We start from the raw sequence: 16533 nt of genomic DNA on the forward strand, positions 1-16533 counted from the left end.
CAGATCAAAAGTAAATGAAGTGAAGAAGTCTGTATGAAAAGATTTTCTTCAGTAATTTTGTAGTAGACTGTTATCCTTAGCAAGGAGTAGATAGAAAGGGGTCTGTGGACAGGCTCAGTCAGGACTGCTGGAATATGGAATACAAAAACAAGATTAGTTATGAAGTTCAAAGACAAAACTGAACTCAATTAGACAAGAAATAAGCGGATAAATCTAGTTCCCAAAGTCTGTTAGTTGATCAGCCTCTGTCGGAATGGTTGTGTTGGCTGAAAACAATTTTGCAGATGCTGGCAAAACTAATACTACTATATCTACCAGCTTTTTTGTGCACAATACAGCTTCATCCTGAGCATAGTTAAGGGGCTAAAAGACAGGAATCTCCTTATTCGATTTCATTTCCAACCTATTCACAAGCAAATGAGTTTACAAATGTTATAGGTTTAGGCCCAATTTTCAAAAGTACCTTAGCAGGTTAGATGTCTGACTCATACTAATATCAGTGGGAGTCAGGCACCTAACTTGCTTAGTGGGATTTTCAACAGCTCCTATCTGCATTTTTGTGGACCTCTGAAAATTCAGTCCTTGGTGCAGAAATTACTGGGTGAATTTCTGTGGCCTGTATTATGCAGGAGGTGAGACTGGATCAAAAAATGTAGAAACTTATGAAATGTAGAGCACAGAATGGTGTATAATGCACACACAAAATGACCAAAAACAGAACAAAAAACAGCACTGAACCACAGCACTGGCCTCTGGTTTTTCATAGATGATCCTCTTGCATGTTCTGCCACCATCTCAAAAATAGTCATTCTAAAAAAGAATTCCTTATGTTTCTTTCTGATCTCTCTTCATTCTGTTCCTTTGTTTGCATCCATTGGCCGCTCTCCTGGTCTTCCTGTCCCCCAGACTTACATTTTCGGGATTATATTTGACTCTTTAGCTTCCCCTCCCGCAATGCTTGTTTCTTGCTAACCAGTCCTATTGCTTCTTCCTTTTTCACATAACCAAAACCCGGGTTTCCTTACTACTCCTACTGCTTGACCACAACTTAATCACAGAAAGTTGAGGCAATCTGCTCCTTCTCTCACTTTTCCTCCTTCACTTGGACCAAATGTTGCTGCTTATGTCACCTTCCTCTCGCAAACCTCCTTGTATCCATCAGCTGGCTTCCTGTCACGTACTGCATCCAATTCGGTCTATTCAGCTTGTGTGCAGGGCCCTTGTCCGCCTCTGAGGTGCTAAGAACACTTTTGGCAAAAGATAAGTAACTATAATAATAAATGCTTTGTCCTCACCTTCAAACCCATATATAGTCTCACCTCCCCACACCTCTGTCCTCATTTTCTCCTATGACTCTTTTATCTGTGCACTCTTCCCAATCTGCTCAGTCCTTCTCCTCTACTCTCCTTGTCTCCTTTGCATCTTCTAGCAGGTTGTCTCATGTGCTGCCAAACAGCCTCTCTCTTGATTCCTTCAAATTCCTCTGTAAAACCCACTTCTTCCAGGGATACTCCCTACCTTCTTCTGCTCTCCAAAACCTCGGCACCTCCTCCTGATGAACTTTTTGTCTTATTTTATAAGCCATTTGGAGCAGGGAACATCTCTCAATGTATGTTTGAGAGTCACAGTGTAAGTTTATGGCAATAATGAGTGGTTTTATATCTGTAGCAAGGACTCACCCAGTCTGGCTTAAGGCCCCTCCACTGCATCAGTTTACCTTCCATTTCACAAGTGGAGCTCTGTGTTGACACGGATTTCACAAAGCATCCTGGCCAAGATTTTCAAAAGTAGGAGCCTGGAATTAAGTGCTTAACTTCATATTTAGGCATCAGATATATAAATGGCCTCATTTTCACAACTGCTCTACTCTCACAAATGCCACCAAAGTCAGTAGGAGCTAAGGCTGCTTGGCACCTCTGAAAACCTGGCCCATTTCTATTAGGTGCCTGCATGTGGATTTAGGACCCTAATTTTAAGCATCCAAGTTTGGAAATGTCGGCCCTGGCTGTGTCCTTTTCCAGAAAGTTTCAAAAAAATCACACATACCACACTGAGTTCTCTTTGCGATCAAGAAAAAGAAAATATGCTAATTTTTAGCTTTTCAGTGGTCCATGCTGCTGCTTCCAGTGGGAATTGAGATCAGCATAATTACCTTCTCCAGTAGCAATACAAACTTGTCTTAATTTTTGAGAAAGAACCCAAGGCATGTTACCCTGGTCAAACCTGAGCTGTGGGACAAGTCTTGTCTGGGTATTGCCAAGAAAATTCCCAGCACAACCTTTCATCATTTTGACTTATGTCTCGGGAAAGTGAGTTAAAACACTTTTTAGGGAGAAGTGTTCTTGTAGGCTTTAAAAACTTTACCTAATTCTGACATAATTCTACTGGACTTTACATCGTTGTTAACTGAAGCAACATAGTCAACTGCTCGTGATGCTGTCTGGGAATCAAAAGATCCTAATAATGTAGCTTCTTTTCCATAATCTCCATCTCCTTTGTTACCCCCATTGGTTTCTCCTTCACTAAGACTATCCACAATTACCTCATAAATTACTGGAGTTTCTTTGACTTCTGAGGCTGCACCCTCTTTGTCCTAATAAGTGCCTGAATCTCTTACTAATTCATGTTTTTTCTATACATTTTTTAATTTTCTTAACTTTGTACACTCCTCAATTTTCTCACTTAACCTCTTGTGTGACTCAGCTAAGAGTTGAGTCTCTGCTTTTTCTCTAACTGATCGTTTAATAAGAATGCAGTGATCTCAATATCAGAGAGCAAAGATAGAGGTCACTGATTCATGGTTAATTATCTATAGTGTAGCATAAACACGTTACCAAAGTTCAGGGTGGATTCTCCATCACTGATCATTTTTAAATCAAGATTGGATATTTTTCTAAAAGATCTGCTCTAGGAATTATTTTGGGGAAATTCCATGGCCTGCGTTATACAGGAGGGCATCTTAGATTATCACAATGGTCCATTCTGGCCTTGGAATCTAAGCATCTATTAATCTACTATATATACACTAAACCTCCAAGGCAAATTCACTGCTATTCTCTCTGTCTCTCTTTGTCTCACTGATTGACAATCTCTTTTCAAATCTCATTTTACATGGGATTGATTTATCACTGTGTTACTCCAGTTTTACCCTGATTTCTATGGAGTTACATCAGTGTAAAACCAGAGTAATGTCAAGTGGTGAACCACACCCATCTTTTCTCACTAGCAGAGGCCTTTTAATTTCTCTTAATCTCAGTTATCATTTTCGTTTAGCTCTGTATTAAACAATCCTGTAAGCCGTTTGGGGGTACAGTTTGCATGAGCAAAGCTATCTAAAATCAAGTTGAATAGTATTCTTCAGTAGTAGTAGGTATATCTGCTTACCTCTGTTTAAAAGATAATAACTCTACTGATGTCCTGTTTCTTTTCTCTTTATCTTCTCCAATCACGCAGTTGGTTAATAACTATAGTGCATCCAATGCTGAGGCCCAGTACCAGAAGCTGCCTCAGCCGCTACCTCCTCAAAACTGATTTTCAGCATGGCCAGAGACAAGACCATGGTGTTCAAACTGAGGCATGTAACAAGAAGGAAATGTGTCAGCCCCATTATGACATAGACGCAATATTCAAGCACATCCAGAGTAACAGTTCAATTGATGGAGCTGAAAGGCATCTACTCCCCAGGCCTGTTGGGCTTCAGTAGGATCTCAAGTGTTTCCCATCAAAAGTTTCCTAATACTATATTCTCACAACTTAATCTCCATTGTTCCCACCACAATCTCTGAAGAATATCTTGTTTTTTCCAGATCTGTATGTGGATTTTTTAAATAGAAGATACCTCCATTTCCTTATAATGAGTAGCTCATTCTCAAGCTCCTTCCTGAATCAAGTCCTCCTTCTGTTTTCCATCCTCACATATGATCTTAGAAGCAGTTCAAATGAATTCTTTTTCCGGTACTTTGTTTTTAGAGAATATGATTTATTCCATCACAGAAATTCAAATTAGGTACACTTCTGAATTGATACTGAAGTTAACAAAACACCTTCCTCTTATCCAGTATGAGGCCTCCACCAAAACTAACTTTGAGGTTGGCGGGTTTGGGGGTTTTTTACTACAAATTAAAAGAGCTAGGATATCACTGAATCCTGTTAACAAGAAAATAGACAGTAGAGAGTATCCGGGCATTAAAGTTAATGACATTATCCAAAGCAGTTATTTGCACTTTCACATCTTTCCATTTTTAATGATCTCTTCCTATTTCTTATTTGCTGCATCTTTAAGAGTAAAATAAAGTGTTTTCTAATTCGAGTGTTCCTGAGTCACAAACACTGCAGTTAATTTCTTCTCAGGTGAAAATACCAAACTTGGCCTTAGCCCTAAGGTAATTGTAATTCTTTTGGAAAGCTGGAGGTAAACCAGTTCAGCTATTTTTGAATTATGCAAGGATGATAAACCTAGGCATACAAATTCTCACTGTAATTTTTTCCACACTTCTATTTAATCTCAGACAACACTAAAGCATCACTAGTCACTATAGCAACTCCCTGAAGAGCATTCTGTTTACTTTCTAATTCAAGTATTCTACAGTGGAGAGCAGGAAAATCAGTTTCTTGCAGGGAGTTTGTCCTCTGATAGAAGGAGATTGAAGTTTGCTGGGTGGTTGTAGGAAGCTTTAAGAAAGGTGATTGTTGAACTGGTGATCCTCCTCAACTCCTGGAGAACCAAGGGTGCACAATATACTAAAGCAGACCTTGGCAGAAAAGCTTAAGGGCTCAGTAATTTACTGGAGCCAAAGTTAGCGAAGATAAGAACAATCCAGTAATAAGTACTGATCAAAAGAGAAAAATCCAATTCTTCTGAATTAGTAAATACTGCTAGGAGTAAAGCTTGTGTTTCATGTTTGTGTTTTATGTTTTCCTGCCTTTTCTCATAACTGTACAAACTGATGTGAATGAATCATCATTCTTTATGCTACCCCAGGATTTAAGGCTTGATCCACACCAGACCGAAGTCAGTGGAAAGACTGATACATACTTCAATGGGCTTTGCATCAGCTCCAAAACTGGTTAATTGGGGAGGTACAACAAGGTATTTGTAGCCTATTTTGTCTGTGTTCATAGCATAGTAATTGATCAGAAAGAGTTACCAGGGATATCAAGGCATTCCTTCTGCTCTGAAAAGGACACAAGGGAATTGGGATGGCAGTGTATAAATTAGGGCTGTAAATTAATTGCAGTTAACTCAGCAATTATCTCAAAACAAATTAATCATGATTAAAAAAATTAATCAAGATTAATCGCAGTTTTGATTGCACGGTTAGTACTAAACATAAATGTACCTTTTCTTGAATATTCCATTCTTTCGCAACATCAAAGAAATGCTCTACACATGTTTCAGCATAATGTCTCTCTTCAGAATGCATTACTGTTAAAGCAGTCAGGTGTGCCGTGGCTCCAAGATAGCTGTGATTGTTCAAGGATGTCCAGTGATCACCAGTCAAAGCAACAGCTAGTGCATTTTTCAGAAGCTCCAACTTTGTACTCTTCTCACTGTGATCATAGGTGCTGACTTTTGATTTTGCCGATAGGTGCCCCATCCCAGCTCCACCCACTCCCCTGAGGCCCTGCCCCATTCTGCTGCCTCCCCCTAGGCCCTGTCCCCTGAGCACCTCCCACTCACCACTTGCTCCTTTCTGCCCCTTCCTGCCTTAAGGGCGAGATGTGTGTGTTTGGGGGGGCTCTGCCAGGTTTGGGGGGCTGTCCGCCCATCCTCTCCCCCAGTCCCAGCCCCCTGCAGCCAGCCCAGAAGCTACCTACCCAGGCTGTCTCCCCCGCAGGCCCAGCCCCCTGCAACCAGCCCAAAGCTATCAACCTGCCCTGTCTCCCTCCAGTCCCCTGCAGTCAGTCCAGAAGCTGCCCACCTTGTTTCCCCCAAGCTCCAGCCCCCTGTGACCAGCTGAGAAGCTGCCTGTGCCCCTGCTAGCCCCTCAACCAGCCGGGCTCCCTCTGCCCTGGAAAAGAACTCACCTGCCTGCAGTGAGAGCCAGGTTGGGAGATGCAGCAGCCACACGTGCTGGGAAACAGATGCTAGCTGCATGCAAACAGCTGATAGGTGGCTTTGCTCCGAAGAGCTGATTGGCCGGATGGGGAACAGCTGATTGGCTTCAGCGCAGCAAACAGCTGATAGGGGCTGTGCAAGCAATATAGCTGGTTGGTAGATCAGCACCCATTCTTTTTCCCCCGGGGGTGCTCCTGTCCCGAAGCACCCATGGAGTCGGCACCTATGGTTGTAATGGTTTAACTGAAGTCAGTCCTTCCTTAATCGGCTCCCCCTTTCCCAAAAGTTTCCCCAGTTCCTAATAAAACTAAACCCCTCCTCCCTACACCATCGTCTCATCCATACATTGAGACCCTGCAGTTCTGCTTGTCTAACTGGCCCTGCACGTGGAGCTGGAAGCATTTCAGAGAATGCTACCATGGAGGTGCTGGACTTCAATCTCTTACCTAGCAGCCTCATTTGGCCTCCAGGACCTCTCTCCCATCCTTCCCTATGTCACTGGTACCTGTGACGTTGCACCCCATAATGCTTTATGGGAATATACTTTTGAATGTGTTATACCAATAAAATAAAAACCAGCAGGATCTTATTATAGGGGAAAAAGCAAAATACCACATTTATTGTGAATACAGAAAGAATCATAGTAAGCAGTTAGTTATAGCTATAACATTCCATTCAATCTCATATTTATTCACACATTCATTCCTACAAACACACACACAGGTTCTGCAAGGTTGTTATCATAGTTACCAGCCTTAGAGTTGCTCATGCCAAGCCACTGGCCAGGTGGCCTGGACATGAGGAGGGAGCAGGGCCTTGTCAGATGCTCATCTGATGCTCCTGGAAGTTGGTTTGCAGAATCAGACCCCCAAAGTTCTCACTTTCTAGAGTCCATTTTTATAGGAATTTCTTCCTATGCCAGTCTATGGGAATTGCTTCATCATGCTGTTGCTGAATCAATCAGCACATAGCACATTCCTGACGGCTCCGTGCTGCTAGATGTTATCTTGTTCTTTGGTTCTCCCATTCTTGAGGCTGTTGGGTGGATTCCAGTCTGCCCTCCAGGGGTCCTCTGGTTATTTCCACTTGACGCCTTCTTCAGCCGATGGACACTGGATTCTTAGGCACCTCCCTGATCATTCAGTCATTATCCACACCAAGCATCCATCCACAAACATCCTCTATCTCTATTTTAGTCACAATTGTTAATACCACAAAAGGGCGGGGAGTCTCTGGGTGCTGTTTCTGTTGTTACAGAGTATTGCTTTGAGTCTCTCTCTGTGCAAATTGCTTTGAGAACAGACTCTGTCTTAGAATGTACTAACGCAATTAGCAGCTTGCAAGTTTCACACATAGAGGGAGAGAAACAGTACCAAAAACCAAGAGACCTCTTAATTAGTAATACCCTGGAATTTAAACTATGGGGAATCAAACTTATTTGTGATTTTAATACAAAGCTTCTTTAATATGATCCAACAAATGTATATATGACATAACTGGAATATGCTTTATGCTACATATGCCATGTAACATATCTCTGTAAAGGTTATGATCTGCTGAATCTATTCATCCTATTTGTATGCATGTGTCATTTTTGTACTCGAAGTTATGAATATTGGCTGTATACTTGTTTAATTTTAAATAGCCTCAGTGAAGCAGTTGATCAGCTTCCTGAGAAAAGACTATTCTCAGTAAGTGCCCAATCAAGAAACACTTAAGACAACAATGAACTTGGAGATGCCAATCCACATCTGAGCTTTCGCAGGAATGTGGCTTGGCTGGTAAGGAACTCAGTCATGCATGGACATTTGACTTGCCCATGTGACTCCAAAACTCCATGTGACTGGATTCTACACAGGGGGAGGGAGGGGTGTCCACTCACAAGAGAAAGTCTATTTAAACCCCTGGGAGACCCCTCCATTTTGTCTTCAGCTGGCTCAAGAGAGAGCCTCTCCACCCCCAAAGGATACCTGAAAGAAACTGATACAAAGGACAGTAACTACAGGGGGTGTGAGTGTTTGCTGGATCCAGACTAGAAGGAGGCTTGTCTGTAAAAGAGGCTTATTGGAACATCTCTGAGGGTAAGATTTTATCTGTATTCAGCTTCTTACTGTATTTGGCATAGGCTTGCATGGTTTATTTTATTTTGCTTGGTAATTCACTTTGTTCTGTCTGTTATCACTGGGAACCACTTAAATTCTACTTTTTGTATTTAATAATCACTTATTAATTAATCCAGAGTATGTATTAATACCTGGAGGGGGGGCAAACAGCTGTGCGTATCTCTCTGTCAGTGTTGTAGAGGGCGAACAATTTATGAGTTTTCCCTGTATAAACTTTATACAGGGTAAAATGGATTTATTTGGGGTTTGGACCCCACTGGGAGTTGGGCATATGAGTGTTAGGAACACTTCTTACGCTGCTTTCAGTTAAGCCTGCAGTTTGTGGGACGTGGTTCAGACCTGGGTCTGTGTTTGTAGCTGGCAAGCGTGTCTGGCACAACCAGGCAGGGTTCTGGAGTCCCAAGCTGACAGGGAGGGCAGGGGCAGGAGTAGTCTTGGCACATCAGTTGGCAGCCCCCAGGGGGTTTCTGTGATCCAACCCATCACAGTACCTACATGTACCATGACCACCAGCTCCTCCCCAGCACTATACATATGTCTATGTAGATGTCTCGAGAGATCCATAACCTTCACACCAGGCAGGCAAGTTACCACACAGTTCTCCTGGTCATCGCAAACCCATCTATATTTCTAATGATTGAATCCCTCACAACTATTACCTGTCTCTTCCTAATAACTGGAGTGCCCTCCCCGGAAAGGTATCCTCAGTGCGAGAGGATACCACAACATCATCTGAAAGGAGGGTCCCAACTATGGGATCGTTTCCCTCTGCTCCCGGTGGATGTTCTCCTTCCCTGAGACTTTCATCCTCCTCAACAGCACAGAGGCTGTCAAACTGCGAATGTCCCGGAAAGTCTCATCTATGTACTTATCTGTCTCTCTCAGCTCCTCCAGTTCAGCGACTCTGGTCTCCAAAGCCTGTACACGGTCTCTGAGGGCCAAGAGCTCCTTGCACCGAATGCACTCATACCCCACCTGCCCATAGGGCAGATAATCATATATGTTACATTGGGTCCAATAAACTGGGTAGCCCCCACTCTGTTGCTGGACTTCTGCCTGCATTCTCTTTTAACTCCTGCAGTGCGTTCCTTTGTTGATGTTTTGTTTTTATCAGGGGGTGTTTCTGACTTTTCAGTTCAAAGACTGTTAAGTGTATCTAGCTCCCCCCTCAAACGCTCCCTCTATGAACTCCCTCGCAAAACTCCCCTGTTAGTCAACCCTGGTCGCTAGCTCCTCTGGTCGCTTAGGTGTGGCCTTTTTTAAAGCCCTGCCCCCTGGTTTAGGGTTGATGGGTGCTAAAGGACTTAGGGATCAGAGCCTCCTAAAGAAGTTCTCAGCCATGCCTAGCAGGCCACTAGGCTCAGCACACGGTCCCCCAAACAAACAGACCACATGGTATATTTCAGTCAAGCAGCAAAACATACCACAAACACACACACTACTGACAACAAATGTACTTCAAGGGTCACGTAATTGCTTCTCCTTCACCTGAAGAACTCCCTTTCAAAACTCCCCTGTTAGCCTCTCCTGTTCAGGAGCACCTCTCTCTCCCTGATGTTTATCCCTCTGAAGTATTTATAGAGAGCAATCATACTCTCCCCCCAGCCTTTGTTTTGTTAGGCTACACAAGCCAAGATCCTTACGTCTCCTCTTGTAAGACAGTTTCTCCATTCCTCTGATCATCCTTGCAGCCCTTCTCTAACCTGTTCCAATTTGAAATAATCTTTGTTAAACATGAGAGATCAGAATTGCACCCAATGTTCCAGATGAGGTCTGGTAATAACACTTCCCCATCTCTACTGAAAGTACAATGGCTGAAATATCCTAGGAGTCAATTAGCCTTTTTCACAGCTGTATCACATTGGCAGACCAATACACCCAGGTCTCACTCCATCTCTGTCACTTCCGACTGAGAAGTCCCCATGACCTTTCACTTTGCACTACGGCTGTCAATTAAGGATTAATTCACAGCACAATTAATGTGTTAATTTTTTCATGAACTAATCCCACTCCAAAACAGTGGGGGCCTGGAGCCCCAAAACCAAAAGCTCTGTAGGTGATGGAAAAACTGGAAACCCAACCACAGAGCTCTGTAGGTTTTCTATTTAAGTACAGAAATGGAAAAAAAACCTCCCTGTAAGTAAAGAGCAGCTTGGAATGGAAATCTGGTTTTGAGTCTTCTGTTTTTTGCACCTGGGGCTACTGAGTTATTGCTCTGGGACTTTTCTCCATCTCTTGAAGCCAGGTGTGTAATAGGGAGTCTGCCCTAGGCAAAGGAAACCATTTCCTTCTCTGAGCAGAATGCTCGTCAGGCTGAGAGAATAAAGGGTCATTGATGTAGGAGGTAGAGAAAGCTCTCAAGCTAACAAGCAGAAGAGGAAAAGAGAACATGGCATCTCCACCCAGCAGGAGAGAGAAGCTTGGTCTGGGTTTTGCCAAGGCTGACTGGTCTAGAAAGACGAGGGGCTGAACTTCAAGTCATAAAGAATTGAATTAGCTGATTGTATCAAATAGTACTGGGCTCTGAAAGGGTATTGAGCAAGGCCTTTTCTGGAAGCCTCTCACACACTGGTGATGAAGATCCTGGTGAAATGGAGGTCTTCACACAAGCTGAGGAATTAGGAAGACTCCCTGATCTTCTGCTTTACAGTCCAGGAGCAAAACAAGGGAGAAGCAGGCTTTCCCCTCAAACAGGAGGGAAGGCAGCTAGCTCCCAGTGTCCAAAGAAATGGAGTAAAGGGGAAGCAAAAGCAAGGGAATCCTCATTTCCATAGAAATCAGCAGGGGCTTGGGAAGCGCAGAGGAAGGGAAGAAGAGCAAAAGGTCATCCTGCCTCTTGAAAGAAGGTCCTGGAACTTTGGAGGAGAGAAGCCATCTTTGGCATCCATCACTAGACAGACACAAGGCTCCAGAACACTTGCAAGCTGAGCCCTTCAAGCGAGGAAGGCTTGAAGTCTCTCGGAAGTGAAGCTAGGTGAGAAGCCTGTTAAGGCAAAGCTCTTTCACCTGGGAGGAGAAGGGAAAGCCAGCTCCTTTTACTTCTGTGGAAGGTGTTGGGCAAGAGGTGACACCAGCTCTCACAGCACTCCCGAGCGGGACAATGCCACGGTGCCTCTCGTGCCAGCCGGGTCTCCCCTCAGGCTCGAAGGAAGAGGAATCTCACACCAGGCCTCAGCGCTACTGGCAAGCTTGCAGGCTTTGACTGACACTTCTTCTCCAGCTGGCTTGGGTACCTGTCTTTGGCTGCTGAAGGATGGCAGGTACCTCAAGGTCCTGCTTAGCTGAATGGTAAAGCCGTAGGACCGCTCATCCTACAGGCTGCTTAGAAGGGAACCTTGGTCTGGAGCCTTCCCTTTTTCTTTATTGCGGGGGCAGCAGATTACTGAGTTACTGCTCTGGGCCTTTTCTCCCTCTCCCAAGAATGCTTCCAGGCACCAACACAAGAGAAGGACCTTACACAGCCGGGAACCCAGCAGGTTTGCACCAGCCAGGACTCAAACCCGGCTTGCAGGAATGGGAATCCTGCATGATGCCTCTACACCACTGGCACGGTGGCAGGCTGCGCTTCCTAAGGAGTCTCATCCTGCTTCAGGCAGCCAGCATCAGCCAATCAAAGGAGAGCTGGTGTCCAGGGGGGCCCTTTCAACTGACGAGGTGGCCGAGAGGTTAAGGCAATGGACTGCTAATACGTTGTGTTCTGCACACGTGGGTTCGAATCCCACCTTCATCGCTGCCCTTCCCTTCCTGTTTTGGCTACGGGGTCCTTCCTCCAGGCCTCTTCTGCCTGTTGCTGCTCAAGCGACTCTGCCGATGAACAAGAGAAAGCCAACCTGCCAGGAAAGTGGATCCTTGTGACCCTAAGTGTGTCTCAGTGTTGGAAGAGAAGGGGCTCACTGGGCTGAGGAAATGAGTTCCACACCAATTAAGCATAGCCCGACGCACTACACTTTCAATCTGGATCTTAACGGTGTCCTGGAATGTCTCGTGGAAAAACTGAGAACTTCCCGATCCCTACTATTCTTGCTCGCTGCTGTACGCCCCTGGTGGGTATGAAGAGTTCTGGCTAGAGGTTGGAATGATGACTGCAATGTCTTGAAGCCAGGAGTGTCATGGGGAGTCTGCCCTAGGCGAAGGAAACGGTTTGCTTCTCTGAGCAGCCCGCTCGTCAGGCCGAGAGAATCAAGGGTCATTGAGGTAGGAGGTAGAGAAAGCTCTCAAGCTAACAAGCAGAAGAGGAGAAGAGAGCATGGCGTCTCCACCCAGCAGGAGAGAGAAGCTTGGTCTGGGTTTTACTTTACATTGCCAAGGCTGGCTGGTCTAGAAAGACAAGGGGCTGAACTTCAAGTCATAAAGAGTTGAATCAACTGATTGTATCAAATAGTACTGGGCTCTGAAAGGGTATTGAGCAAGACCTTTTCTGGAAGCCTCTCACACACTGGTGATGAAGATCCTGGTGAAATGGAGGTCTTCACACAAGCTGAGGAATTAGGAAGACTCCCTGATCTTCTGCTTTACAGTCTGGGAGCAAAGCAAGGGACAAGCAGGCTTTCCCTTCAAACAGGAGGGAAGGCATCTAGCTCCCTTTCTCCAAAGAAATGGAGTAAAGGGGGAGCAAAAACAAGGGAAGCCTCATTTCCATAGAAATCAGCAGGGGCTTGGGAAGCGCAGAGGAAGGGAAGAAGAGCAGAAGGTCATCCTGCCTCTTGAAAGAAGGTCCTGGAACTTTGGAGGAGAGAAGCCATCGTTGGCATCCATCACTAGACAGACACAAGGCTCCAGAGCACTTGCAAGCTGTGCCCTTCAAGCAAGGAAGGCTTGAAGTCTCTGGGAAGTGAATCCAGGTGAGAAGCCTGTTAAGGCAGACCTCTTTCGCCTGGGAGGAGAAGGGAAAGGCAGCTCCTTTTACTTCTGTGCAAGGTCCTGGGCAAGAGGTGACATCAACTCTAACAAGTCTTCCCAAACAACTCCTGCAGTGAACAAGAGAAGTAAACTAAGGTTGTCAATTAATCTCAGTTAAATCTGTGATTATCTCAAAACAAATTAATTGCAAATAAAAAATTAATCATGATTAATCACAATTTTGATATCACTGTTAGTACTAATTGTTGTCACTTTTTCTGGAATATTGTATTCTTTCACCACATTGAAGAAATTCTCTACACATGTGTTAGCATAATGTCTCCCTTTAGTATTCTTTACTGTTAAAGCAAACTACTGCAATGTCCATGCAACCTCAGTCAGGTGTGTCATGACTCTGAAAGAGCTGTAATTGCTCAAGGCTGTCCAGTAATCACCAGTCAAAGCAACAGCTAGTGCATTTTTCAGAAGCTCCAACTTTGTACTCTTCGCATTGTGATATAGGTCATGTATTCCTGATTCAATGGTTCCCAAGGGCAAGGTGTATAACTGATTGGAAAATGCAATTTGAATAACATATCTTTGCCCTGAGTCATTTACAATGTTGAGCGGTCTGCAGTCCATAGTTATCCACTTTGAAATAGGATTGGTTAAGATGTTGTCCTTTGTTTGATCCAATGGCTTATAGCCAATCTGAAACTCTAAGTGTACCCTGTCACGGCTGGCAGGATTCATTTGCTTGTTGGGATTTATTTGCTCGTGGGATTCATAGCGCAAGAACTGGAGGAGAAAGCATGTTTGGCATGTAAGTGGTACTGCAGACTTGAAGTACTTTGATGGTATTGAAACTTAGCCTTGCAATGGCTACTCTGGCAGAGCACCGGCTTTGCCTCGGGTTGTCCTGCACTTCTAGGCGGTTAGGGTTTGCCTCAGAGATTTGCTGTGACCCTCCATGTAGCCCCTCTCCCCTCCTAGAGCCCAGGGTTACAGCGTACTGAGTCACCTTCATCATCAACCAGTCAATCGGTTTGGTGTAAGAGCCCTCTTTAGTCCCTGTCTTCCTACTCAGGGAGCGTTTGTGTAGAGTTATGGGGAAAACTGGGGGGAACCTGGGCCTGCCCTGTTCTCCGGGTTCCAGCCCAGGGACCCTACTTGGCAGCAGAAATTTAATTTTCCTATACTGCCAGAGCTATAGCCCTTCCTTGGGCTACTTCCCCAAATGGCCCTTCCTAGCACCCTCCTTGGTACCTGACCACACTTGTTCTCCCAGGTCTTTTACTGTACACCTTCTTTCTCCCAGCTCCTACCAGCTGGCGTCTCTGAAGGGGCTTCCTTTTAAACTAGTCCCAGATAGTTCTAAATGGGCTTCAGGTGATCCGATTAGCCTGTTTCTATGATTGCTTCTTATCAGTTCTGAATTGGTTCCAGGTGTCTTATGGAGTGTCCCTGACTTAATTGCTTCTAGCACCTTCCTGACTGCTCTAGGGTAGCCCCTGCCCTGGTCACTCAGGAAACAGAAAACTATTCATCCAGTGTCCAGTGTGTTTTCCTTCTACCAGATTCCTGCACCCAACTGGTCTGGGTCTGTCACACTACGTATAACTGTCTTTTTTCCACTGTGATTAATCACGACTAATTTTTTTAATTGCTTCACAGCTCTGCTTATCGAATTCAGTCTTGAAACAAGTTAGTATTTTTGCCCCTGCTACTCCCTTTGGAAGGTTGTTCCAGAACTTCACTTCTCCGATGGCTAGAAACCTTCATCTGTCTTCAAGCCTAATCTTGTTAATGGACAGTTTATATGCATTTGTTATTGTACTACCACTGGCCCTTAACTTAAATTGCACCTCTCTCTCCCTGATGGCTTTTTTTTAAGTCCAGTTGGGGTCACCAGTACACAAAGTTTGAGAAACACTGCTGTAAAATTTCATATTGTTTTGTTTTGGAGTACAGTTATGTAAAAAAAAAATCTACATTTGTAAATTGCACTTTCACTGTAAAGAGATTGCACTACGTTATTTGTATGAGGTGAATTGAAATACTTTCTTTTGTTTATCTTTCTTACAGTGCAAATATTTGTAATAAAAAATAATATAAAGTGAGCACTGTACACTTTGTATTCTGTGTTGTAATTGAAATCAATATATTTGAAAATGTAGAAAACATCCAAAATACTTAAATAAAAGGTTTTCTATTATTGTTTAACGGTGCAATTAAAACTGAGATTAATCACGATTAATTTTTTGAATCACTTGACAGCCCTACTATAAATCAATAATACAAACCTTCAAAACAATGTATTCCAGACTCATCAAATGTTTGAGGGAGCCATCCATGCCACAGTCTAGTCAGACAAATTCTCCTTCCAGTGGCATACCATAGTGATGTTGATGATGTTCCCTTTACATCCCACATTTGTTACATCATGCAAAATATTGACCTTTCGTTCTCATGCGAGTGAAAGCAAGTGCCATGGAGTGAACTGAGTGCTGCAATGAGAACTTCATAGTTTTAACCTCACCTTTGACCCTTGTGACCTTTGGTAGCATACTTCTGTGCCTGTTTCCTCACGTATGCAATGGGTATAATAATACTCATCAGAAGCGTTGTGAAGATTATTTAGTTCACATTTGTAAAGTGCTTTGAAAATGAAAATCACCATGATAGATAAGTGCTACATGCTACTTTTGTTTATCCTCTCAGGTGTAAAATATACTGTGTTCACAAAAACAACAAGGAGTCTGGTGACACCTTAAAGACTAACAGTTATTCGGGCATAAGCTTTCGTGGGTAAAACACCACTTCTTCAGATGCATGGAGTGAAAATTACAGATGCAGGCATTATATAATGACACATGAAGGGAAGGGAGTTACCTCACAAGTGGAGAACCAGTGTTGACAGGGCCAATTCAAACAGGGTGGATGTAGTCCACTCCCAATAATAGAGGAGGAGGTGTCAATTTCAGGAGAGGCAAACCTGCTTTTGTAATGAGCCACCCAGTCCCTATTCAAGCCCAAATTAATGGTGTTAAATTTGCAAATGAATTTTAGTTCTGCTGTTTCTCTTTGAAATCTGTTTGTGAAGGTTTTTTATTCAAGTACAGCTACTTTTAAATCTGTTATAGAATGTCCAGGAAGATTGACATGTTCTCCTACTGGCTTTTGTATGTTACCATTCCTGATGTCCGATTTGTGTCCATTTATTCTTTTATGTAGGGACTGTCCAGTTTGGCCAATGTACATGGCAGAGGGACATTGCTGGCACATGATGGTATGTATAACATTAGTAGACGTGCAGGTGAATGACCCTCTGATGGTGTGGCTGATGTGGTTGGGTCCTCTGGTGGTGTCGCTAGAGTAGATATGGCAACAGAGTAGGCAACGAGGTTTGCTACAGGGATTGGTTCCTGGCTTTGTGTTTCTGTGGTGTGGTGTGTAGTTGCTGGTGAGTATTTGCTTCAGGTTGGGGGGTCTGTAAGCGAGGACTGGCCTGCC

The 16533-nt window shown here is 43.9% G+C and overlaps 1 non-coding gene across 1 annotated transcript; it reads left to right on the forward strand.

Moving 5' to 3' along the window:
• The first annotated feature begins 11829 nt into the window (after window positions 1-11829).
• TRNAS-GCU (transfer RNA serine (anticodon GCU)) lies at window positions 11830-11911 on the forward strand. Its single transcript has one exon. It is a non-coding gene; the product is annotated as a tRNA-Ser (tRNA).
• The last annotated feature ends 4622 nt before the right edge of the window (window positions 11912-16533 follow it).

This window comes from Eretmochelys imbricata, chromosome 1 (assembly GCF_965152235.1).
Source record: "Eretmochelys imbricata isolate rEreImb1 chromosome 1, rEreImb1.hap1, whole genome shotgun sequence".
In the NCBI taxonomy this organism is placed as follows: Eukaryota; Metazoa; Chordata; order Testudines; family Cheloniidae; genus Eretmochelys; species Eretmochelys imbricata.